This window comes from Arvicanthis niloticus, chromosome 6 (genome assembly GCF_011762505.2).
Source record: "Arvicanthis niloticus isolate mArvNil1 chromosome 6, mArvNil1.pat.X, whole genome shotgun sequence".
Classification (NCBI taxonomy): Eukaryota; Metazoa; Chordata; class Mammalia; order Rodentia; family Muridae; genus Arvicanthis; species Arvicanthis niloticus.
The window spans coordinates 28133119-28158475 of record NC_047663.1 but is presented as its reverse complement, the minus strand read 5'-3'; the positions used below and the strand labels follow the sequence as shown (position 1 = coordinate 28158475).

Genomic DNA, 25357 nt, shown 5'->3' with positions numbered 1-25357 from the left:
ATTAGGCCCCGTGAGGAAGAAGTTGGATGCCTGCTAAGGGGGGGGGGGCAGGTTTCCTTTTGAGGCTTTCTTATGGCCACCAGAAGTATAACCTTACCCAAGGGATCAACCACAGGACCTGCCCCACCGTCTCCCTTTATCTTTTTCATAGTGGGTTGCCGGGGGAGGATGGACGTGACCAGGCAGCTGTGGGAAGTCACTCCCTCACCTGTGCATTGACTCTCGATGCACTGAACATCTCCACCTCCATCAGAGACCCCCACCATGGAGAGGGGAGTCCAGGTTTGCCTTAGCAGCCCTTTCAGAAGAGGAGGAAGCCTTTCTCAAGGGCTCCCTCTATAGACTCCCACCAAGCCTTCTTCCTTGTTCATACTCAGCTCTCTCAGCCTGGAGGAACCTCAAAGCTTGAGTCTGCTGGTCTCAAGTTTAATCAGCAAAGAAGCAAACAACAAACTTATTGGTTATTACGTGAATTCTGCGTTCTACTTACAAATCCCCATTCCCTGTCCAGAACAATATGTGTGCCGGCTGCCTTGGTCACACAGATCCCAAGTGTGGACCACCTCACCCAATACTGCTGGAGAAGGATCTGGGCCTAGACAGGCTCTGGGCAGCAAGTCTTGACCCTTGGGGGACTACAATATCTGTTTTGAATGCTACATGTTCCTCTCTGAGAAAGTGAGCCATTCCAGGTGCTCTCCCGCTTCCGCCCCTCAGTTTCCTCCTCGAAGTTTCATTCTGCCCAGACAGGACCATGAGGAGCTTCTTGGCTCCACTCTAATGACCAACCACTGTGACTCAAGTGCCACTCGACGGTGTCGTACTTCAATGCCAACAACCACCTCTCCCCAAATCTAACTTGTACTGGAAAGGGGGAGTGGCGTTTTTCTTGTTTAATAAACAACTTTGGTGTTGGCGGAGAGAAAAAAAAAAAAACCTCAGGGAGACCAGGATGATGTGCAGAGTGAGACTTGAGTTCGTCTTTCTGCCTCTGCTGTGGTATTTGTGTTTAACCATCGGTTCTTCTCACAAGTGTCTCTCATTCTGTCTTCACCTGTGGTGAACTTTACCCTGGTAAAGATAATAAATGGTCAAGACTCACGACTTACCTAATTATTTTCCTACACACTGAGAATGAAAAATGAAAGTCAAGGATCTGTGATTGGAAATAACGTCCCCACTGGCAGATGTTAGCACAACCCTGAGGGCCTTTGAGGCTGCTCAGGTACCTTCTGATGCCTTCCTTCCCACCCCACTCTCCTGGAGCAGAGTTCTAAGCTATCCTGGAAGCTTTCAGTCCCTGGCAAGTGCCATACTGTAGGGAGAATTTGAGTTTCTTTAAAAACCCAGTTCTGCTATGTGAATATGTTTACGTACCCCAGGTGTGTGATATGGGGCTGCTTCAGATTTTCCACAGCTGTTAACTATGATTTGTCTCATGCTTTAGGCGGGGTGGGATTTTTGCCAGCTGCAGATAGTTCTGGGACTCTGGAGAGGGTATAAATGATGGAGTCCCAGGGCCTGTGGTGACTGCTGCTTCCTCTGCTGCTGCTGCTGCTGCTGCTGCTGCTGCTGCTGCTTTTGCTATTACTAAATTGTTGTTTTTGCTGGATTGCCGATTGAAGATGTCTTGATGATGGAGATTGGATTTGCCCCTAGGAACCCGATGCCCCTGAGCATCAGGAAGTCGTCTAGAGAGGTCTATGTTCCCTTTCCCCTCTAACCTTTCTCTCTTACCTAGTGTGTGTGTGTGTGGGGGGGGGGGGGGTTGGAAGGGATTAGCGTGGAATAAGGGTTGGAAAGGTGGTAGAGAGTAGAACTCAATAAAGTAGCCCAAAATGTACGCCAACACTGTACCACGCCCATGTCGGCCACGTGTTGCTCTTCTGCTCTCACTAACTTGCTCCTTCTGGTCCCCTGCTGTGTCTTGACACAGATACCCCTTGCAGGAAGCCGTGTCTGTCTCTCTGTAGGATTCTTCAAAATGACTTACTTGATTATTTTTACGTGTATATGCGTTTTGCATGCATGTACATATGTGCACCGAGTGCATGCGTGGTGCCGGAGGAGGCACAAGAGGGCATCAGATCCCACGGAACCGGAATCGCAGATGATTATGAGCCATCACATGGAACCTAACTCAGGTCTCAGGCCTTCTGCAAGAGCAGCCGGTGCTCTCGACCATTGAACCACCTCTCCAGGCCCTCTCTGCGGGTATTCTGCACACTGTCGCGAGGTACGCTGACTCTCGCCTGTAACCCCAGCACTGGGAGGACGAGAGGATCCCATGTTGAAGGCTATCCTGGAAGATAGATGATGATAGATGATAGATCAGATATAGATGATATATAGATATAGATACATCCATCCTTTGTCAAAACAAATGTTTGAGACTTAGTTAGTGCTCTATGGCTGTGAAGAGACACCATGACCATCACTACACCATTAAAAGCAATGTGTTTAATTGGGGCTGGCTCACAGTTTCAGAAGATTAGTCCATTATCCTCATGGTGAGAAGCATGGCAGATGTGGTGTTGGAGACGGAGCAGAACTACATCAGGCTCCGCAGGCAGCAGGAAGAGAGAGACCCTGAGCTTAGCTTGGGCTTTTGAAAGCCCATCTCCAGTGACACACTTCCTCCAACAATGCCACACTTCCTAGACCTTTCAAATGTGCCACTTCCCAGTGGCTAAGCACTTGCAGCCTATGGAGGCCATTCTTATTCAAACCATGACACCATTGTTCAATTCTGGAGATCATCATCACCCCAGAAGGAAGCTTACTCCCCCTCTTTCTCTTGCTGGTCTCTGGCAATCTCCGATTGACTGTAAAGTTGTTTTTGTTTTTTGAGTGTTTTGGTTTGGTTTTTAAAACAGAGTCTCATTTAAACTCTGGCTGGTTGGACTCACTCTGTAGTCGTGGATGGCTTTGAACTCCTGATCCTCCTGCCTTCACATCCTGTGTTCTGGGGTTGCAAATATATACCACAAGGACTGGCTCTGTTTATTTATTTAGGAGTTGATATGATATTTTGTGCTGTAGCCCAAGTTGGTCATTATCCTCCTGCCTCAGCTTCCCTAGTGCTGAGATTATAAGCATGTGCTAGCTACCATACTCTGTCAGTTTTCTTGTTGTTTGTTTGTTTGTTTGTTTGTTTTGAAATAGGATTTCTTTGTATAGCCCTAGCTGTCCTAGAACTTGCTCTGTAGACCAGGCCTGCCTCTGCCTCTGCCTCTGCCTCTGCCTCTGCCTCTGCCTCTGCCTCTGCCTCTGCCTCTGCCTCTGCCTCTGCCTCTGCCTCTGCCTCTGCAGTGCTGGGATTAATGGCATGCACCACCACCGGACTCAGTTTCCTTTAAGTAAAAAATTGTAAATAAACATAATTAATCTGCTTGTGGATCTGTAGCAAAGCAGGGACCTGATAAAAAGTGAGGGACAGAGGGTGTGGGCAGGATACTCCCACTGTCCTTCCAGTCCTCTGAAGACTCTGAGGGGTATTTATTCTCTTAAAAGTCCACAGAATGGAATTCTAAAACAAGTCTCCCAGGGCCAAAGTCAAGGGTGGGCTGTGCCTTCCAGGGACTCTAAAGGAACTTAGTGAGATTGTACGGTGGCCAGCCTGGACTCATGGGGCCTTGCCTCAAAACAAGAGTTATGCTCTTCCCTCCTAAAATGTTGGTCTTCCCTCCATCTCCTACTCTGGGAAGGAGCCTAGAACATTCAACTAAAGTTGCAGGCCAGCAAAGGCCCCTCAGCCTTCTCTGCTGCTCTCTCGTGTACCTCCTCTGCAGCCTGCCCCTACCTTCACTATCCATTCTGATTTCCCAAACTACAGCCATCTCCAAAGTCCTTCAGATCTTAGACATTTTGAAGGCCATGGCCCAATTCAGAGCTCCCTCAGAACCACCAGGGCAGCAATAACAGACATGGCCCATATAATCTTAGGCCACAGTCGGCTGGGATGCAACAGAGCAAAGGAGGTGTCAGTGCCTGCAGATTGTGCTCCTTCCTGCTGGCTGGAGCTCAGGCTTCCCTTCGGCCATGATCTTCTGGCACAGCCTGGGCCTAATGCAATGGAGTTTATTTCAATTTGTCCAGAGCCATCACAGATGATCTTGCCTCTGGCTAGATGACCTGTCAGGCATGAACAGAGTTAGCAATTGCAGTCAATGCATTCTGAGGGGGACGGGCAGCTTTGCTTTGAACAGAGATGAAGGTGAAGTCTTAATGCTGCCTTCGGTCTTCTTTCTGATACCTGGAACAGACAGGGCCTGTCACTGAGCCAGGGAGTCTGTCACGGCAGAGAGGGCACAGCACAGCATCCACGTCCTTGGAGACACCATAGAGCTGCCATCTTGCCTTCACCCTGCCTCCCTCTGGGCTTCTCCATTAGCAAGTTCACCTGAGCAATCTGTGCAGTCTGTCCAAAGCAAGCACCCCTGGGACACACACATTCTACGACACGTGCTCGGCTGCCATTTCACGTGGCTGCTTGAATCAGGCCCCGCCCCACCCTCACTGGTGTGGGTACTTCACTCCCACCCCAAGTTGGTCAGCTCTGATAGGATGGAAGCCACCAGCAGGAGCCACAGAAAAGAGCGGGGTCTGAACACGTGGTGAAAAGGTTGAACTTGGACAAGCCAGGGAGGAGAGTTAACTTGGGTTGCTAGTTCCCAGTACAATGGGGAGTGTGCTTTAGCTGCAACTGGACAGAAAAGTGGCTCCTTCCTTCCCTCCTTCCTTCCCTCCCTCCTTCCTTCCCTCCCTCCTTCCCTCCCTTCCTTCTTCCCTCCCTCCCTCATGTCAGAATAGTTTTCATGGTCCCTCCTACGAACAAGAGTGGTGCAAGACTGAGCTGAGACACAAGCAGTCATTTTCCTCAGTGTCAAAAGCATTCTCCCACACCTCGGGTGGGTTAGGAAGAGCAAAGAGTATCCTGAAAGGAAAACCCAGACTCGTTACAACCCAGACTCCTTAGTGTTTGTTCCTGGCAACCTCAAACCTGCTTTCTGTCTCTACGGATTTTTCTGACCTGGGTGCCTCACATCAATGGAATGTATCAGCCTTGGCCTTCTAGGTCTGGCTTCTTTTATTCAGTGGGATGTTTTCAGGGTTTAGCCACAGGAGATTGTGAATGGGTACTTTGTGCCCTTTTGTGGATGAATGGTATTATACTTTGTATCATCCACTCATTAGCTGCTGGAGCCCGGGTTGTCTCTTCCTTGAACCGTTTCTCACTGGAGCCCACAGCCCCATCTCCAGACCTGACACTCACCATGTAAGTGCATCTTGCTCTGTACAACAGAGTATGTGGCATGGTAGCAGCCTGCCTTCTATCCAGAGGGAGAGTGCCCTGGAGCAAAGGTGCTCTTAAATCTCCATCATTGTATCTGGCTCAGGATCGGTCTGCAAGACATATTCTGTCTCTGAATTTTTTGGGGGGTTTTGTGTGATTTAATCTTTCCCTCCATCTCCCCCCGCCCCCAACACACACACCTCACTTTTGAGATAGGGTCTCACTTTGCAGACTTGGGTGGCCTGGAACTCACTATGTAGTCCAGGCTGGCCTGGAACTTTCTGAGATCTGCATGCCTTTGCCTCCTGAGTACTGGGATTTAAAGTGAATGCCACCCAGACCATGTCTGGATCCACGGGCCCTGCAGCAGCAGGGGTCTGTTACCTACTACCAAAGGCCAGGCAGAGTCCCTGGCCTGGGCTGCCACCTAGGGACATATCAATGTCTGAGGGCTGTGCAGAACAGGTCCCACCCCTCACCTGGGCATTGTGGGATAGCTGGTCCTGGATGCATGACAGCAGAAGAACTGATCTCCTCTCCAGCCGAGAGCACATAGATGTGGGTGTGAGCTAGCCTGAGGATCTGAGTGTGGGAGAGCTGGTCTTGGAAGAGATACTCTCCTACCCCCTCCAGCTCCTCACCAACTGCAGCAGTAGGGAGACCTGACCCTGGGGGTCATAAGACTGGGAGAACTGGCCCTATCCTTCCTTGATTGCAGCAGTCAGGAGAAAGCTCTGCACCTTGTCTGGGCAGCTGAGTAGTGCTGGTGCTAATGGCAAGGGATTCAGGTAAGCTGGCCCCAAGGGTGTGAAAGCTGGAGAGCCACCTAGCTGACCAGCTCAGAGAGCTCTCAGGTCTGAATCCAGGGCTTTGAATTGGACTACCCAACATCTACCTCACTGATGAACTGCTGGAGTGCTGGTCCTACAGATTCAAAACTACTGGATCTCCATGACATAGGGTAATAACAGGATATTTGGAGGAAATCCCCAGTGAGGTTCCAGTATCGACAGCAGAAACCAGAGTCCTTGAACCAGACCAGTGAGTTACTGCAGCGAACACTTGCAAACAAAGTGTGGACAAAAGGGAATTCGGTGGGACACACTGGGACACACTGGGACACACTGCAGCTTCCACAATGAATTTTTTTTTCTCTGTTTTGGGAGAGGTTGCAAGGGTGGAGAGTGGACAGGAGGGGAGGGACAGATGAGTGGGATTGAGGTGCATGATGTGAAATTTACAAAAAACTAGTAAAATATTAGAGAGATAAAGAGAGAAATAGAGAATGAAAGAGAAATAGAAAGAGGGAGAGAGAGACAGAGAGAGAGAGAAAATGAATATCACCACCCATGACTCGGTTTGTTTTTTTAAAACAAATTCTCTTTGTTGTCTCAAACCCATGAACAATCCTCCTGCCTCAGTTTCCCAAGTAGCTGAGATCATAGTTTGCACAGCCACTATGCAGACTAGATTATTTGTGCAGACTAGATTATTTTAAATGGCTATTTTGCATCTTTTAAAAAATTTCTGTGTATGGGGGATGCTCCAGTGCCATGGTAGAGTTTGGAGGTTAGAGGGCAGCTTGTATGAGATGGTTCTCTCCTTCCACCATGTGGGTGTCAAGTCTCGAACTTGGGTCCTTAGAATCTCTAGCCAGTGCTGTTATGTGAGCCAGCTTGTCATCTCACAAAATAGATTCGCCAGAGTGTTCTTACTATTTGCCCTTTGTCCAGCTTGCAAAATGTCCTCACCGTTCCCTGCAGGCAAGATTTCAACAGACTCCACCTAGTGGAACACACTGCGCAAACCACGATGTTTACATTTCAGAGGTCTGCTGGGAAAAAAGACCACTTAAGATAGGAGGGTCTGAGAGTGTTCCTGGGAAAGGACCTCCCAGGATTTTCAGAAAATCAAAACAGATCCTCTGGTTAGGAACAAAATAAGGGAGGAGCTGGAGCAGTGCCACAGTGGGAGAGTGGGCATCCGGAGCCACTCTGCTAATTGCGCTGTAAGCCACAGGGAGGGGAGGGAGCGGCGGGGAGAACTGGGCGATCTCATTCCCCCCACTTGATAAGAACTCCCCTGCAGATCTGCCCAGTGCTTCCCGGTAGAAGAATGTCAAGGGCCCTTAGAAAATGCACAAATAAAATCCAAAGCAGAGAAAATAAAGTTAATTAAATTAAGTAAGCTTTTTGTTTTTAAATTGCTTACATTCTCATTCCCTCAATAAGCAGTTGTTTTGATGTTTCCTTTGACTAACAGTAGATAGACAAATAGTAGATATTAGTTTTCTCTGTAACTGCCAAATACCTCTGCTTCCTGAATCCCATTCTTTGTCTATCTATCTATCTATCTATCTATCTATCTATCTATCTATCAATCTAAGATAAGGTATGGTAGTTTTGTCAACTTGACACAACCTACAAAAACTTGGGAAGAGTTTTCAATAAGAGGTTGTATACATTGGGTTGGCCAGTGGGAGGTTGTCTTAATTAACTTAACTGATATTAGAAGAGTCAGCCTACTATGAGCGGCATCACTCCCTAGGTACAGGGTCCCGAACAGTCTAAGAGTGGAGACATCAAGCTGACCACAAGCAAGCAAGAACGCAAGCAAGCTAAACATGCATGCCCTTGTTTCTCTCTGGCCCTGACCCTGGATATGATTTAACTAGCTATTTTAACTTCCTGCCACCTGTACTTCCCTGCTTTGATGGACTAAAACTTAGAGTTGTGAACTAAAATAAACGTTTTCTCCCCTAAAGTTTTTTTTTTAATCAAAGTATTTTATCGATGGAACAGAAATTAATCTAGGACTCAAAGTCTTGAATGGCACTCCTCAGATAGCTGAGGATGGCCTTGAACTAACTCCAGATGCTCCTGCCTCCACATCAAAGCAATAGGATCACAGGCTTGGACCAACACACCCAGTTCTATACAGTGCTGAGGCTTAAACCCCGAGTTCTGAGCATCATAAACAAGCACTGTACCATCCAAGCCACCCCCTCACCCCTGCATCCTACCCCTATCTCCTCACCCTCCTTTGCTGCAACACCACCCCTGCCGCCGACTGACACATCCCTGTCAGTGTCTATGCTCCCAGCATCTGTTCTCCTCCTCTTACAACTGTTCTGTTCTTGTAGCTTTCTCTGTGTAGCTCTGGCTGTCCTGGAACTCATTCTGTAGTCCAGGTTAGCCTCTAACTCAAGAGATCTGCCTGTGTCTGCCTTCCAAGTGCTTAGATTAAAGGTGTTCGCCACCCCCATCCAGATAAAGTCTATTCAACTGGTCTGTGTTTCACAATCAGGACAGGACATCTTTGACATGGCTTCCACAAAGGCCTTGGGCAGCTATGCCACCCAGCCACCGGGAATGGCCACGGTGAAAACTATGTACAGTGGGTTTCAGGAAAGACACGTGCTTTATTTCCACATTGCTCCCCTGGTGGGACACTGGTTATCTTTGGTGAGCAACTTGGCAACTTCTGGCACAGGCAGTCTGAGGTCACCAGAGACCCTCTCACACAGGGAACATGCTCACCATCCCACAGAGGAGTCCCTCCCCATCCTGTCTTCTGGCACCTCCATTACAGACTAGGCCCTCCAGCAGATTGGTGATTCTCCTATGGGCCTCCCATGGAGCCTTGAAATCTGTAGCTGAGTACACACACACACACACACATCAGAGAGGTGAAAGCCCCTATCATCTCCAGAAGAGAGAAAAAGGCTGAGCTCTGGGGCTATTTCCTCTGCTGGGAATCTCACCATCCCATTCTCTGTGGCTCCTAGCCCCACCCTCCAGGTCTCCATCCCCCCCCCCCACTCCTTTCAAGGCTACCCATGGGGTGGGTGCCCTTCACGACTACTGTTCAGCTCATCCTTTACAGACCACAGTTCTGCCAACAGACATTTCAAGGCCTGAAGGTGATCTGAAGGCCTAGTGGGTCAAATAGATTTTTCTGTTTTTAGTTCTGGCTTACTTGATGGCACAGCTCCCTTGAAACCTGAAAAGGCGCCTTATCTATTTGTTTCCAGTCCATTCCAGATGCCAGCAACCACACACAAATGCATTTTTAGAAATAATTTTTCAGCTTGTCTCTTGCTTCCTTTTCCATGGGAGAACACTAAGTGGGCAGCACTAAGCTTCTAGGCCCAGGGAACAAATCGAGCTATTCTGACCTTGGGCAAAGCTCAGGCTTAATGGCCCTTTGCTGCTTAAGAGTTATTTTTTTTAATTCTTTTTTTTTTCTTTTGGTTTTTCGAGACAGGGTTTCTCTGTGTTGCCCTGGTTGTCCTGGAACTCACTCTGTAGACCAGGCTGGCCTCGAACTCAGAAATCCGCCTGCCTCTGCCTCCCAAGTGCAGGGATTAAAGGTGTGCACCACGACTGCCCTTGAATTCTTTTAAAAATATTGTGTGTGTGTGTGTGTGTGTGTGTGTGTGTGTGTGTGTGTGTGTGTGTGACATGTGTGCTGATATCTGAAAAGACTACAGAGGGAGTCAGATCCCTGAGAGCTAAAGTTACAGTTCTGAGTTGCCTGACCTGGGTCCTGGGTGTTGGAGTCAGAACTCCAGTCCTCTGGAAGAATAGCAGGTGCTTTTATCACTGAGCCATTTCTTCAGCCCTGATTATTCTTATTTCCGTTCTTCTTTCCGTGCAAGGAATTGAACTCAAAATCCCAAATATTCTAAGTGTGGGGTCTATCACTGAGCCACACCCCACCTCTGGGTTCTAAAGCTTACTTAATATGGTTTCCTCACGGTTAGCATCTAGAAAGAGTTCCTCTTCCCAACCAGGACCCCTGGTTTTGTGTGAAGTCCTTCTGTCATTTCTGTTTTCCTTGCAAGTCAGTAAGTTCTTGCCCAAGCCAGTCTGATCCTTGTGAGGTCTTGTCAAACATTGTCAGTAACTCCTACCTTGGGTAGATGAGTGATTCTCCAGTTGGACCCAGGGAGCAGGTCTAAAGCATGTGGATACCTTACTGGCTCAGCCTTTGATGTGCTCAAAACTAAACAAGCCCAGTAAAGATGATTTCAGTCTTCATCCAGTTCCCAATGTTAGTGCTTTAAAAGGCCACTGGGCACGGTGACACAGGAGGGTTTCTCCCCTGAAGCCCTTCCCACTCTGGGAAGTTCTTTCTCACTTCCCTTCAATACATGTGCATTTGATCTATACATGTGCAGTTGAAATACCAACTTCTTGTTGGTATTTCCTTCTCCTTCTCAGGCATGAGACAGCAAGCTCACTGGCCTTGTTGGCCATCGAGTGTCTGTCTTAGTCAGTGTTCTAACTATGGCAACTCCTATAAAGGAATGGTTTTTGTGTTTTGTATTGGTTTTTCCAGACAGGGTTTTTTTGCTTAGCAATGGCTGTCCTGGAACTAGATCTGTAGATCAGGCTGGCCTTGAACTCACAGAGATTCACCTGTCTCTGCCTCTCGCGTGCTGGGATTAAATGTATGTGCCACCACCAACCAGCTGGGATACACTTAATTGGGGCTAGACGTAGGGGTGGGTCTGATGCTAAGGTCCTGTTCCCTGATTGGTTCTTGATCTGTCAGTAAAGAAGCCATGGGCTAATTGCTGGGTGGAGGAAACAGGCATGACTTCTGGTCCCCACGGGCAGGAGACAGTCACAGGAGAAAGAGAAAAGGAGAGTTTACCATATTTCTGAGGGAGAAAAGGTGACGAGCCATGTGAGATTTTGGGTGGGATGGTGACTTGTGACTGCTCCTACAGGCTACAGGTGGGAGGTTGGAAGTGTTTAGCAGGGACTAGGTGTAACTGAGCAAGTAAACTTTAGGGCAGGTGGAGAGGTACGGAGCTAAGAATATTGATAAGGGCACACTTCTCCAGGCAGGAGATAAGTAGTGCCTAACAATTGTGCCAAAAGACAAGTTGAAATTGAGCAATATGTGTGTCTGTGTTTTTTAATCTGTAGATTCAAGGGAATCTGGGTGGGGGCTGGTAGCACAGCCCATTCCCGGAGTTTAGCCAGGGTAGCAAAAGCTACACACACAACAGCTGGTTTACAGTTCAGAGGTTTAGTTCATTATCATCACTGTGAGAAGCTTGGCCACAGGCAGGCAGGCAGGCAGGCATGGCATGGCACTGGAGAAGTAGCTGAGAGCTCTATGGCTCCATCTGCAGGAAGAGAGAGACAAAGAGCTGGGACTGAGCATTTGAAACCCCAAATCCACCTCCAGTGACATACTTCCTCCATCGAAGCCACACCCACTCTGACGAGCCCACACCCCCTAATCCCTCTCAAGTAGTGCCATGCCCTAATGACCAAGCATTTAAATATTTGAGCCTATGAAGGCCGCTCCTATATGAACAACCACACAGTCTGATCATAGCACTCCTGGCTAAGGTTATCAAGATCCAAGAAAGAATCCACAGGTGTTCAGAGGTCTCTATAAATTGGCTAAGTTTTAGAAACTATGATTTGTGCTTCCCACAATTATAGTTAACTCAGTCATTCTGGATTTCTGATGGGGCTGAAAACATATAGCTATTGACCTTAAGAGAAAAGACTTGAGTGGATGGTCGTCAGCTGACATTCATCCTAAAGCCAGGTTCAGAACTACATGTTTTAGTTAGAATAGATGACAGAGGAGCTGGTTAGTCAACAAAAGGATGGACTGGGTATTAGGACTATCCTGTACCTCACTGGTACAAATTGGCATAATTATGTTCTAATTGTATTTTGAGAGAAAAGTTTCATTTTAACAGGAAGGGTGATGTGTAAGAGGAGCTAAGGTAGGAGGAGTACTGAGAGGAAGAAAAGGAGTAAGAAGAGGAGAAGAAGAAAGAGAGGAGAGAGGAGTACTGAGAGGAAGAAAAGGAGTAAGAAGAGGAGAAGAAGAAAGAGAGGAGAAGCTAGGTGAAGAAAGAGAGAAAGAGGGGGGAGACAGGGAGGCAGAGGTTCAAGTATCTCCACCAGTCAAAGATAGTTGTTATACCTAGGTTGGTCAGTGGGTTATACCTCTGATTGAACAATTCCAAACTTATAAAGCCTATGATTAACATTATTTTTAAAAAATGTATAAATGCAAAAAGGAAAAGGGGGCATGGGATAGGGGTTTCCTAAGGGGGGTGGGAGGGAATGGGGAAAGGGGATGCCATCTGAAGTGTAAATAAAATATCTAATAAAAAAAAAATTAAAAAAAAAAAGAATCCACTGGTCTCAAAGAACCCACATAACTGATGCTAACTTTTGATCTGAGTTAAAGTGACATGAACTTATATAAAAGAGAAGTTCCCAAATTGCTGTTGCCAGAAACAATGTGAGTTTATTTCTTACTTTGAAAAGGGAGACCCAGCCAGATGGTTCATCAGTTAAGAGATGCACTGCCAAATCTGAAGCCTGAGTCCCACCCCCGGGACCCACATGGTGAACAGAGAGCACCCTCACAGGCTTTCCTCCCCATCCGTAGTCACAAAATCAAAATAAGTAAAATGTAATGTTCTAAAATGGTGGATAAGAAAAGCTGAGAAGCGCCGGGCGGTGGTGGCGCATGCCTTTAATCCCAGCACTTGGGAGGCAGAGGCAGGCGGATTTCTGAGTTCAAGGCCAGCCTGGTCTACCGAGTGAGTTCCAGGACAGCCAAGGCTATACAGAGAAACCTTGTCTCGGAAAAAAAAAAAAAAAAAAAAAAAAATATTAGAAGCTTTATTACTTCAACCACTGGGGCAGTCCAGATCTACTGAGGCTTTGCCATTGTCAATACCTGGCCTGTGAATGAGATCCGGACACAAAACTCCAGACGACTGAAAGAAACAAGAATACAAAGCTGGGCATGGTGGCCAGACACAGTGACATCAGCCTCAGCTTCATGGTGAATTCAAGCCAATATGGGCATGTTAGACCCTGTTGTAAGAAAAGAAAGAAGGGCTGGAGAGATGGCTCAGTGGTTAAGACTGCTCTTTCAGAGGACCCAGGTTCAATTCCGAGCACCCACATGGCAGTTCACAACTGTCTTATCTGTAACTCCAAGATCTGACACCCTCAGCTGGACAGTGGTGGCACATATCTTTAATCCCGGCACTTGGGAGGCAGAGGCAGGCGGATTTCTGAGTTTGAGGCCAACCTGGTCTACAGAGTGAGTGAGTTCAAGGACAGCCAGGGCTACACAGAGAAACCCTGACTCAAAAAAACAAAACAAAACAAAACCTGACACCCTCACTTAGAGACATACAAACAGGCTAAACACCAATGCACATTTTAAAAGAAGAGAAGGAAAGAGAGAAAGAAAGAAAGAAAGAAAGAAAGAAAGAAAGAAAGAAAGAAAGAAAGAAAGGCAGGCATGATGTTCATGGCTCCCATCTCTCAGGAGGGTGAAATAGAAGGATAGTCACAAGTTCAAGGCCACCCTGGGCTACAGAGAGAGTACTAGCCCAGCATGACCTATAGAGTAAGACTGTACAGATGAGAGAGAGAGAGAGAGAGAGAGAGAGAGAGAGAGAGAGAGAGAGAGAGAGAGAGAGAGAAAACAAACCAAGGTCCTGCTATGCAGCCAAGCATGACCTTAAACTTCTAGTCCTCCCTCCATCTCTTTCATCTTTGTTCTTATTTTGGTTGAGTTTTTTGTTTTTTTGTTTTTTTGTTTTGTTTTTTGTTTTGGTTGGTTTTTTGTTGTTGTTTTGTTTTGTTTTGTTTTGTTTTGAGACAGGGTTCCTCTGTGTAGTCTTGGCTGTCCTGGTACTCGCTCTAGACCAGGCTGACTTCGAATTCACAGAGATCCACATAAAGGCATGAGCTACCAAGCCCAGCAGCCTCCATCTCTTGAGTGCCACCATCATGATAGGCATTCCCCACCATGTCTGGTTTTTATTCATTTGCAGAATCCTGTAGTGGGTTGAGCTTATCGCTGGCCTTGGATTGCATTAGCACTGTGACAGTTGCCTGGCTCACAAAGTTTCAGGACATGACTTCCTGGTCCATTACAGAAGAAATCTGCCGAACCCTGGAGAGGAGGATTGGTGGGCTGGGACTAGAGTTTCATGAGCCAGACCTAAAAGGAACGTTATCATGCTCCTTCCATTCCATTGGCTGGAACTCAGCCATCAGTCTTTGTCCTCCTGGTGTTCCCAGGACACTTGCTGCCACTCTCTTATTCTTCCTCATAATAGGGCTTCCATTCCATACACTCTGTTGCAAACCCCACCCCGGCTCCAGTGGCCTATGGTTCAGCATATTTAGATCCGATGTGTTGTTCCCCAAACCTTCCATCTGTATTTCTAGCAGTGGGTGGGACCTCTCACACTGCAGGATGAGGTATAATTTGATCCCACCCACCAAACCTGATTTTCCTTCTCTGGCTCGTGATTTAGGGAACAGTTCATTCTGTCAAGTGCCCAATCTATAAAGGCCAGAGATGGCCCTTGGCTGTCACCAGTTCCTCCACGCATGCTCCTTGAATCACTTCCACTTCACAAATCATTCTCCTCCACCCTGTACGGGCTCAGCCCAGCTCAGAGTCTTGTGTTATAACCTCCTCTCTAGCACCAATGACCCTCATCTCTCCTGGAGCCGTCCCACAATTGCTTGAAGCTGCGTCTTCCAAATTTGGTCTGATGAAATCACTGTGCTGAACATGTGCTGCTCTCTGTCCTGAAGGGACATAAACATATTGCTTGAGGTTACCCATCTGTGCCGTGGCAGGACTGAGGTGGGGACTCTGGCGTATGAGCCTTCTGAGACCTGTGATTCCACTCCTCATTCCTTGCAGGATAAAGAACCAGAAAGCACAAAGAAAATTCTTCGCATAGCAGAAACCCTCAAACGGAGCAGAGACAGCCACCCCCTTTGCACATACTCAGAATCCTGCAGTGGGTCAAACAGCTTTACTCTGAGGGGCCTACTGTCCCCCCCTTTGCCACCCCACACCTGTTCTATTCCACTGAGATTCCTAATCCCCAGATCTTGGTAACCCAGCAGTTTTCACAAGGGCAGCCTTGTCTCAGGAGATTGTTCTTGCAAGACAAAAACCTTTCCGAAAGGCTCCCGAGGGTCACAGTGGTCCACTCTGCCTTTCTTACCTTCCTAAGGAGAGGGAGCCACTTTGTGGAAAACAAATTGGGTTTAGAGGGGTCTGGGATTTGGTCTTTGAGTCTGTCTTTGTTTCTGCCCAATCTTGTCTCCCCATAGGCACTCACCCACCTTCATATAAGATGTGTTTCTTTCTATGCTCGTTTTAAGACAAGGTATTGTCTTACTACACAGTCCAGGCTGGTCTTGAACTCTTGATCTCTCTGCCTCTATTTTCTGTAGTGGGTTGATAGGTATACAGCACCACGCTGGCCTTTTTTGTTTTTTGTTTTTTGTTTGTTTGTTTGTTTGTTTCGAGACAAGGTTTCTCTGTGTAGTCCTGGCTGTCCTGGAACTCACTCTGTAGACCAGGCTAGCCTTGAACTCAGAAATCCGCCTGCCTCTGCCTCCCAAGTGCTGGGATTAAAGGCCACCCAGCAGGGACTGGACTCCATGCTGGCCTTAAAGTAGTCCCTTTTACATGTATTAGCTTCCTGGTTACCTGTCTCCTGACCAAAAAGTCAAAAAACAACTTAGAAAGTAGAAAAGTGTGGCTACTGTGTTTGGAGGCACTGTCTCTAGCCAGCAAAGCAACACTGTCTCCAGCCCGCAACACTGTCTTTTTGGGGGTTCTCTTCTTTCCATGGAATCCAGGCAAGTGTCTGGCTTATTACCTCTGAGGCTCACATCAAGTCTTACTGAATGAACGAATGAGCACAGTGATGGAGACGAACTTGTGACGTAGACAGTGGTACTCTGCTTCCTCTTCTTCCCCAAACACTACAGCAGGCAGGGCTCCCCAAAGCCCTGTGGTCACTTGCTCGCAAACCAACCTCTGTGTCTAGGGTCTAGAAGTCCTTTCCTCTCAGCAGAACTAGTGGATCTAAAACAGTGCCTACCCGATCTACAGGTAGCAATTCTGTTTGCCCACATGTTCAGGTTCAAACTATCAGTTACAACCCATTCCTGTCTCTTGTCCTCCACAGCATGGGCAAACACCAGGATCATAGAGTCAAAGTGTTTCCTGAGCATGACCACCTCCCGTGGCATCACTAGTACCAGCTTTACCTGATGACGGCAACATTTCCTAACTGGGCCCTTGCTTTCCTTCTCCCCCACCCTGATCCATTCTCCCCTTACAGACGGGAACCTTCTGACAGACTCAGGTTGCTTCTCCATGCCCTACTGACTGCTTCTGACAACTATTCTTCTACATGGAATAGAGTCCGGAGTCCTCATTAGATACGACAATACGAATGCGCACAGGCACGCACACATCCACATCACTCTGGTCTAGCCATCTGTTTCTCAAACACAGGCTACAGTTCCAGGACTTTGGCTCTTTGCCCTACTCTGGAACTTTCTTTCCCACCTGTGTGCTTGGCTCCCTCTCCTTCATGAGAGCTCAGTTCTAACATGCCAGCAAGCCCTTTCCTGTCTCCCTCCCCGACGAAGGAACAGCACCTTCTTCGGAACATTTTTTTGTAGCCCTTCCCAGTGTTGGTTCCTGTTTGTGAGTTAACATTATCTCTAAAATGTAAGTGCTGCAAGCACAGATCCTACTGGATGCTGGCATACTCCAGGGACTAGAACGGGGCCTGGCACATGGCGAGCATGGCATACACGCTATCAGGGCAAAAATGAGAGGGCATCCAACAGAAACACTTGCTGAGGCAAATCTACTAGGCAAGAGAGAAGAACCCAGAGCCCAGGCTCATAGATCTTCATGGTAAGCTCAAGGTCTCTAATCCCCTGTCTCAGAGTATACCACCAATTTCTGCTGTCTCCCAGTATGGACTCTGGCCTCAGCCATGGGTTTCCTTTGACCAGGAAAATGTTCACAGAGTTCAGGGAGATAAGCTGAGGCCTTATCAGCTCTGGCCCTCTGCCTCACTGAGAACATGCCTGGGCATGCCTGTATCTGTGATGTACAAGACTGTTCCCAGGATGGAACAGCCAGGGCAAAGGTCTTACCAGCAGGTGCAGGGGGCCAAGGACCAGCATGACTGTAGCCCAGGGAAAGGTAGCCAAGCTGTATCTGCAGAAGCCCAGATCTAGAAGGCATGGGAGCCAGACCGTGCAGGCAAGACTGAGCAGTGTATCATGAGACTCATATTGTCTTGATTCCCAAGGAGATATTAACACAGGGCCCGAGGAAGTGGGGAGGCCAGTGAAGGGGGACAGGAAGAAGACACAGACTGCAGTGTGAGGTCACAGCTCCTAAGGTGGTCTAAGTTAGTGATGGTAGCCCAGGCATTCCAAGTCACTCAGATCCTACCTCCCCCCCCAAACCCCCTCACCCCCTCCCCATTCAGATCCATCTCTCACACGCCCCTTTTCTCTCCTCAGACATTCAGTGCTTCTTACTTCCTGCTACAATTTACCTGTCTAATCCTCGACATTCCTGCCAAACTTTAAAAGTAATCTCAAGGGCCAGAGAGATGGCTCAGTGGGTGAGAGTACTTGCCGGGCAAGCACAAGAATCTGAGTTTGGACACCCAGCTCCCCGGCAAGGGGATGGCTCTGCTCTAATGGCAACTGGTGAGGACAGGTGGATCCCCAGAGACCATATCAAAAAAATAAAGCAGAGAGCAATTAAACAAGCAATCGGTGTGCTCCTCTGGCCTCTATGTGTGTGAGCATTGGCATTTGTGTGCTCGTGCGCGCGCACACACACACAAATAAATATAATTCAAACGAAACAGATATAAGACCCAATGCAATCATCTACATAAAGATTTAAACCATGCCTGAGACAGAGTTCAATGACCCTAGCCATGGGGAGAAGGCTGCCATAGGAATTCTCTAGAAGCACTCAACTTGTCTGGGCAGCTTCACTGAGCTTGGTGAGGTCTCTGACCCACATCTGCAAGCGGCACTTCAGGTAGCCAGCTGCCTACGGGAGGCAGGTTGGAGACTGCCTCTTGGCAACTGCAAATTCAGGGAAATTACAGAGGTTGGTGTTTGTTGGTTTTGGTTGCTTAGCAGCTACACACCACGGTGGAGGTGGGGCTAATCCTGAGTGGGAAACCCCTACAGGGCAAAGTTCCCTCACAACATCCCTACAAAGTGCATGGGTACCAAACCTGGGCCCATTGGGAAGCCAGGGCCATCAGAGATGCCGTTCATCATATGTCCAGGGGCAACTTGACCCTGGGGGAAGCAGGACGGTCCTCTAGAACCCTTCCCCGTGGCTCTACCTCAGTCTTATGGGTTCCTGGACAATTTAAGAGATGGGTCTTCTAGTTTACCTTGATTCTGTAGACTGCCCAGTCACCCTTCGAGAAAATTCTCACTGGGCAGAATTAACCAGCCTGGTTTTCTGTTGTGTGTAACCAGTAGCTCTTCTTAGTCTACCTTCCATCCTACCCCATCCCTTAGAAACCTCATCCATCAGCCCTGTCTCCACCCTACGTGTTACCAGGAGCACAAACAACCCTGAGGTGCTGGAGAAGATGAGTCAACCTGTACCCAGAATACCTAGAAAACAGAGTAGAAGGTGTGACGGGCTAATGTTGGAATTGTTAACCAGGCTTCCTTCTTGGTGCATCATACCTCCTGCCGCAATGTATCATAACACCTTAGTTTATCATACCAGCAGTGGTGTGTTGCAGGACCTAGGTCTTCACTGCTGAGCTTCAGAGTCTCGAGTCTGGCCTCAGTAAAACCCCAACCATGGGAGGCATTCTCCTGCCCTACCCCAGCCTCAGCATCTGAGTGCCAAAGAACTTAGGGGACAGAGATACCAACATCCCTGAACACACTATATGTATCTCCACATAAACTGGACATGGTGGGTTGTATGGTTTGTCTGGAAAGAGGGACTGAGATAGCCCAGTCCTCCATTTCCTCCTCAAGAGGCTGAGAGAAGGTTTTGGGGGTCAGAAGACACTGACGGTCAATCAGTCTGAGGCTGGGATGGGCCATGGACTCCTCCGATGTCCACAGCAACGGCAGACATTGGCAACAATGTATCTGAAATAGAAAGACATCTGCAAAAGATTTTGAGTGAGGCCAGGGGCCATCTTTGTAGATGTCCACTAAGAAAGATGAGCATCCAAAATCAGGAGTATCTCGATAGCTCCGACCCCAAGGAGAAGGAAGAGGGAAACTTAGAATTTACCAAGGCAACCCTGAATTTTTCAGAAAAATGCTTTCATGTCATGCAATGTGGGAAAAGGAGATGGAGGTTTAAATTTCCATGGAGTAAAAGTGCTGGCGCATCTGCCTTGAGGGCCTGAAGTCTGCATCCACTATAGAGATCTCACTCAGGAAACCTTGCTGCCCTGGTGCCTATGAAGACGAAAGCCAAGGATAGTATGGGGAGTTTTACAGGGACAGTTATTGAAAGAGAGTTTGACGTCTTGGTAAAGTGACTTGCTTTTAGTAGGCACCTAGGGTATATCAGGCACCTGGGATATCCTGGACACCATGCTCAAAATGAGATGCTGCTTCTCACTCACTTGGACAGTGCTCAGTGCAGTGGGAATTATCATTTATTTTGCTGATGAGGAAATCGCAGTATAGGGTATTGAACGAAGGAGTCAGACTGCGTGCTTCTCACAGGTCAGTTCAAATCACGCAAGGAGGAGGCAAGAATAGGTTTCTGGGACAACCAGAAACACAGCTCTGGAACTTTAAACCCGAACGTGGTGTTGGGAGAGATGGGAGGTTCCGGAGGGACGGGATTAACTGAGACGCTGGTTCTTGGGGGAGAACTCTGGAAGGCGTGGTGCGACCCCTCGTGGATGTGAGAGGAATGGCATGTGGCACTCCCCTGCGCATGCGTGAGTCGGAGGGATGCGTTCACCTGCTGCTCAGAAAAGGTGAGGTGAGAGGAGGGTGCATGTCGTGTAGGGTTGAAACCCAACTCAGTTCTGTGACTATTCCAGGGGATCCGGGGCTGGTGAGGGGGCATTCTGGGAAGATAGGGAGAAAGGACTAGATCTTCACTAAGTGTTGACTATCCACGTGGAAATAAGATACAAAAGTGAAAGATGAGAGATTTAACACAGATAATTGCGCACAAGCCTGGTGTCCTGAATCTGAGTCAGGGTAGGAAAGGACTCCAGAAAGTTGTCCTCTGACCTCCACAGTCAAAACTAAAACGAGATACTCCTTCACACCCACTTGGAGGCTAGAATTAAGACAGCCTACGCACTAATCAGACACTCTCAAATTGGAAGCCAGTGGAGGACTAAGGTCTCTCTGACCTTTGCAGAGCTTCAAACTATTGCAAGCAGAATGACTGCAAAGACACCCACGGTGTCACTGTGCCTGCTGGAGGCATTCCTCCAGGGATCCAGGTCCTCAGCTGTCCTCTGAGGACCATGGTGGTGAAGTTCACAGAAGAAAGCCTTCAAACACACTTTTTTTTCCCCTTTCTTCCCTATTTGTGTGTGTGTGTGTGTGTGTGTGTGTGTGTGTGTGTGTGTGTGTGTGTGTGTGTAAGCGCGCACCTGCTTGTCTTCATACAATATGTAAAGCATGCTGGAGCCCTTGGAAGCCAGAAGAGGGCATCAAATCCCTTGGAAGTGGACTTAGAGGCATTTGTGAGCCACCATGTAGGTGCTGGGAACAGAACGCAGGTTCCTCTGGAAGAGCAGAAGTGTCCTTAAACTGCTGAGCCATTTCTCCAGCCACCTCTTAAAAACCGACTCTCATGTAGCCTGAACTCACTATGTAACCAAGGATGACCTTATACTTCTAATCCTCCTGCCTCCACTTAACTCTGCGTACTGTGGGGGGTCAGGGACAAGGGGAGGACGGCATCTATCTTTTATATACTACATAATTAAATTTTAGAAAGAAAAACATTTTTGTTTATTTAAAAATTGAGTATTTATAATTTGATGCTCCCAGAATTTTTATCCTATAATAAAATGTGTTCTTTTTCTCACAAATTTACAAGTGTGAAGTGCATTGGTTAATACTGTCAGTTTACCAGGAACTAGAATCACCAAGGGGACAAATTTCTGAGCATGCTAGTGACAAAGTTTCTAGACCGGATTAAACTAGGGTGTGAAGACCCACCCTAAGTGTAGGTGTAGATCCCAGAGTGAATAAACAGGAGAAAGAACACTGAACAGCCAGCCGTCTGTTTGCTGACTGTGGACACAGTGTGATGTCTGCTCTCTGCTCCTGCCGTGCCTTCTCTACCATGATGGACATTATCTTCAACTCGTGAGCTGAAATAAATCCTTTCCTTCCTTATGTTGCTTTTGCCAGGTTGTTGTTGTTTGCCAGGAGCCAAACCCAGCTTCCCTAGGGACTCCTCAAATCCCTGCAGGCCTGAGCAGTTGTTGTTGTTGAGATAGCTCTGGCTGTCCTGGAGTTGACAATGTAGACCAGACTGGCTCTAACTCAGAGAGACCTAGCTACCTCTGCCTCTACTGGGATTAAAGGGGTGTGCCATATCTGGCTAAGAATTGTTTTATTTTTTAAAAAGATTTGTGAAGCTGGACAGATGGCTCAGTGGTTAAGGGCATGTGATGCTCTTGCAGAGGTCCCAAGTTTGAGCCTCACAGAGCCAAGGGATCCAATGCCGCTAGCCTCTGTGGACACCTATAATCACATAGTTAAAAATAAAAATAAAGTTTAAAAAGGTGCATCCGTGCTTCCATGTACATGTATGGAGATTATAGAGGGTGTGAGTATCTTCCTGCCCTCCTTTATAATCTCTGCATATTCCTTTGAGGCAGGATCTCTCCCTGAACCTGAGACTCAGTTTTCTCCAGCAAGGCTCAGCAGTCCACCTGTCTCTGCCTCCTCAGAGCTGGGATTACAAGCATGCAGAATGCTTGTCTTGCTCTATGGATGCTGAAGCTTAAACTCTGGTCGCCAAAACTGTGCAGCAAGTGTTCTTAACCACTGAGCCGTCTCTTCAGTCCTTGGGGTGAAGGTGGGGGAGTGGAACTGTATGGGACTTTTTTTTTTAACTGCGTGGAAAGAAAGACAAGTAAAAACTCTCAAAAAGAACAAGTAGACAGAGGGGAAAAGAAAACAAGATACAGAAACAGCTTCCATAATGTCCCACCAGCATGGGGACCAGTGTGCCCGTCCTTTAGCCCAGCAATCTTGTGCCTAAGAATTTCCCTGTAGAGACTGACACAGGTGTTTAGGTAGACAAGGGTCTGGAAGTGTGGGCTTCAATGAGAAATCGGGCAGAAAACATCAGAGCCACACCCTGAAATACTCTGGTGCAGTCCATAAAAGAACCTATGATTCTCTATTAGGGCTGGCTGAGTGTCCCTCCTCGGAGGGAACTTGACCAGCCTGTATAGGGGTTTTTGGGTGAGCCTATTGTTTTTTGTGAGGGCTGGCAAACATTCAGATACTGTTTAGTTGCTTCAGTCTCATATGCTAAGAGCTGGGTTTTTGTTTTTCCTTTATCTTTTCTTGTCGTCATGGTGACAAGATACCTGAGATGAACAACTGAGGAAAGATTTCTTTTGGCTTCCGGTTCCAGAGGTCACAGTCCATGTTCATACGGCACCGTTGCTGTAGACTGATTCAGCACCGGGTGTTCTGCCTCAACAGAGGCAGTGTTGAGACTGTGTTGAGGCAGAACACCCTGTTCTCATGGCAGCCCAGAAGGAAGCTTGAAGATGAAAGGAGGGATCCCCCACTCCCATTCCCCACGTTATCTCAGTATTCTACTTCCTCCAACTGGGCTCACCTCCTAGTTAGCACTCCAGCTGGAACAATGGGCCTTTTGTGGGGAGACTTCCCATCCAAACCAGAACAGGCTAGTATTTTCTGGAGCAAGTAGCCATGTTTCTCAACTCACCCCTCTTTATACTGTTTATCAGATAGGAAACTGTGTTGGCTTCAGACTCACTGAAGAGGCCTTTGGGGCACAGTGGTTTCACCATACCACTGGATCTGTCAGGGCCACAAGACTCCCCAGTTATCTTTCCCACTCTGAATGGGTATGCAGAATGCTTGGTGAGGCTGCTCACTGAGCCACTCTTTTCCATATTGACCTCAGTCAGTAAAAAGACATTCCCCCAGATACCACGTACCAACAGTTAGAACAAGAATGGGGCTGAGGGCACAGCTCCCTTGTGCTTGCCTAGTGTGCACAAAGCCATGGGTTCGATCCCCAGCACCACGTAACACAGGTGTGCTGCACTCCTGTAATCCTAGCACTTGGTGGAGGCAAGGGGGTCATCCTCAACTACATAAGGAGGTGGAGGTCAGCCTGGGATACAGAAGACTTCGTCTCTAAGTAAATAATTAACAGAGGCAGAATCTTGGGTATGAGAGAACAGTCTTGAAAAAGGTTTATTATTGTTCCTATGAGCAGGATGTGTGGAGGTCAGAGGGCAACTTAGAGCAGTCAGTCCTTCCACATGTACGTGAGTTCCAAGGTCACAGGTTTGCACAGTAAACATCTATATTGTTAAAGTCACCTTGCTGCCTCATTCCTGAGAGCACGCTCACCCCCCCCCACTTTATACACGCATGCATGCATGCGTGCGCAAGCGCAAACACACACACACACACACACACACACACACACGTCTCTACATGGGTGCACAAGTAATGTGGGTTTTTTTTTTTCCTTTATTATATACCACACTACACTATACTACCTGTCCTTGGCTGGAAGAGGGGTCGGTAGAGCATTTTCCACTTTCCAAGGCAAATTGGTACAAAACAGTGTGGAAAGAGGGCGGTGCGGCCACTGTTTGTGTGCTGCTGAAATGCCTTTGAAGACCCATAAAGAATTGTCTCCTAGGCTGGAAGTATACACATGAAAACAAGGGGGTAATGTTGGTTCTCTCCTCTCATCCTTAGCTGGGTTCAGGAACCCAGGTTGTAAAGCTTGGTGGCACCTTTAGCTACTGATCCATCTCACCTGCCATGGACCACTTTAAAAAAAAAACAAAAAACAAAAACAAAAGCAATAATGGCTAAGGAAAAAAAAATGTCAGAAGATAGAAGCTATGAAGGAGATCTAGGTCTCCTGGCTGTGAAAATTATAATCCTCTATAATTAAACCCATGATGTCTTAGCATGAGTTAGACAAGACACCAATGCGCAGATGAGATACAGGGAAAACAGTAAAGGTGGATCTCAAATCATCAGGCAGTTGGGGACAGAACAAAGGCAGTGGGCGTTGCTGTGTGCTGAGCGCATGCGTGGGCAGTGGGTAACTGGGCTTCGAGAACAGTGAGGGCTTAGTGGAGGCTTCCCTCAGTTGCAGCCCCTGACCCACTGAGCTGGTCTCAACAGGTGGGGTGATTCAGGGTGCTTGTTTATGGCTCACCACACCCTGCCAGCCCTGCCGGCCAAAGTCCATTTCCATTCAGATCAGGCCAGGCAAACCTACCTCCTCCCATCACCCCTACCTTCCTCCACTCCTGACAGGACGTCATCAGCATAGCCTGGTGGGTAGGCAGACATGTCACCCAAGTCTATTGCCAGCATGTACCTAATTGGCCACATGATTGACAGCACTGTATTTCCTTGGACCTGTTTCCTCATTTGCTCCTTAAGCAACACGGCCAAATCAGTGCTTCCCCGCTGTACGCTGTTCATTACACTCAGGGGGCTTTAACCACTCCAGTACCTGCACAGCACTCTATCTAACGCAGGTTTCCTGTAGCATGGCCAGGCAGCCGGTTTCATGAAGTTAGGTATGTATGTGATCTAAAACCAGCTCATTGGATCTATCACCCATTTGCTGTTCTCTGCCACAGGAATGCTAAACCCGAACCAGAACCATTCGTAGGTATGATCCCAGTCCTCCTGCTTTCCAGCCTGCTTTTGGGAGAGCAGACCCACCCACTCTTCACCAATTGTCCTGTGCCAGCCTACCTCTAGCACTTCGGTGCTTGCAATCAGGGGATCACATTCCCAAGACAGCCGCCCAGGGGCTTCCGGCTTCTTTCCAGTCGTGCATAACAACCAAGGAAGGGTCTGGGAGACGGAATGTCCAATCCTAGGAGTTAAGGGTTAGACATTTCTTACCCCCTGTGTAGATCAACAAATTTTTTCCAAAGAAAGCCTGACGCTGGTGGAG

At 47.9% G+C, this 25357-nt stretch overlaps 1 protein-coding gene and 1 long non-coding RNA gene across 2 annotated transcripts in view; both read right to left on the bottom strand.

Moving 5' to 3' along the window:
- The window catches only part of Luc7l3 (LUC7 like 3 pre-mRNA splicing factor), a 335229-nt gene that overhangs the window by 271848 nt on the left and 38024 nt on the right, over positions 1–25357 (bottom strand). The window lies entirely within an intron of this gene.
- Positions 11227–25265, bottom strand: LOC143442702 (uncharacterized). Its single transcript, XR_013111105.1, has 3 exons — positions 25153–25265; positions 13028–13167; positions 11227–11438 (listed from the first exon to the last, which is right to left on the bottom strand). It is a non-coding gene; the product is annotated as an uncharacterized LOC143442702 (long non-coding RNA).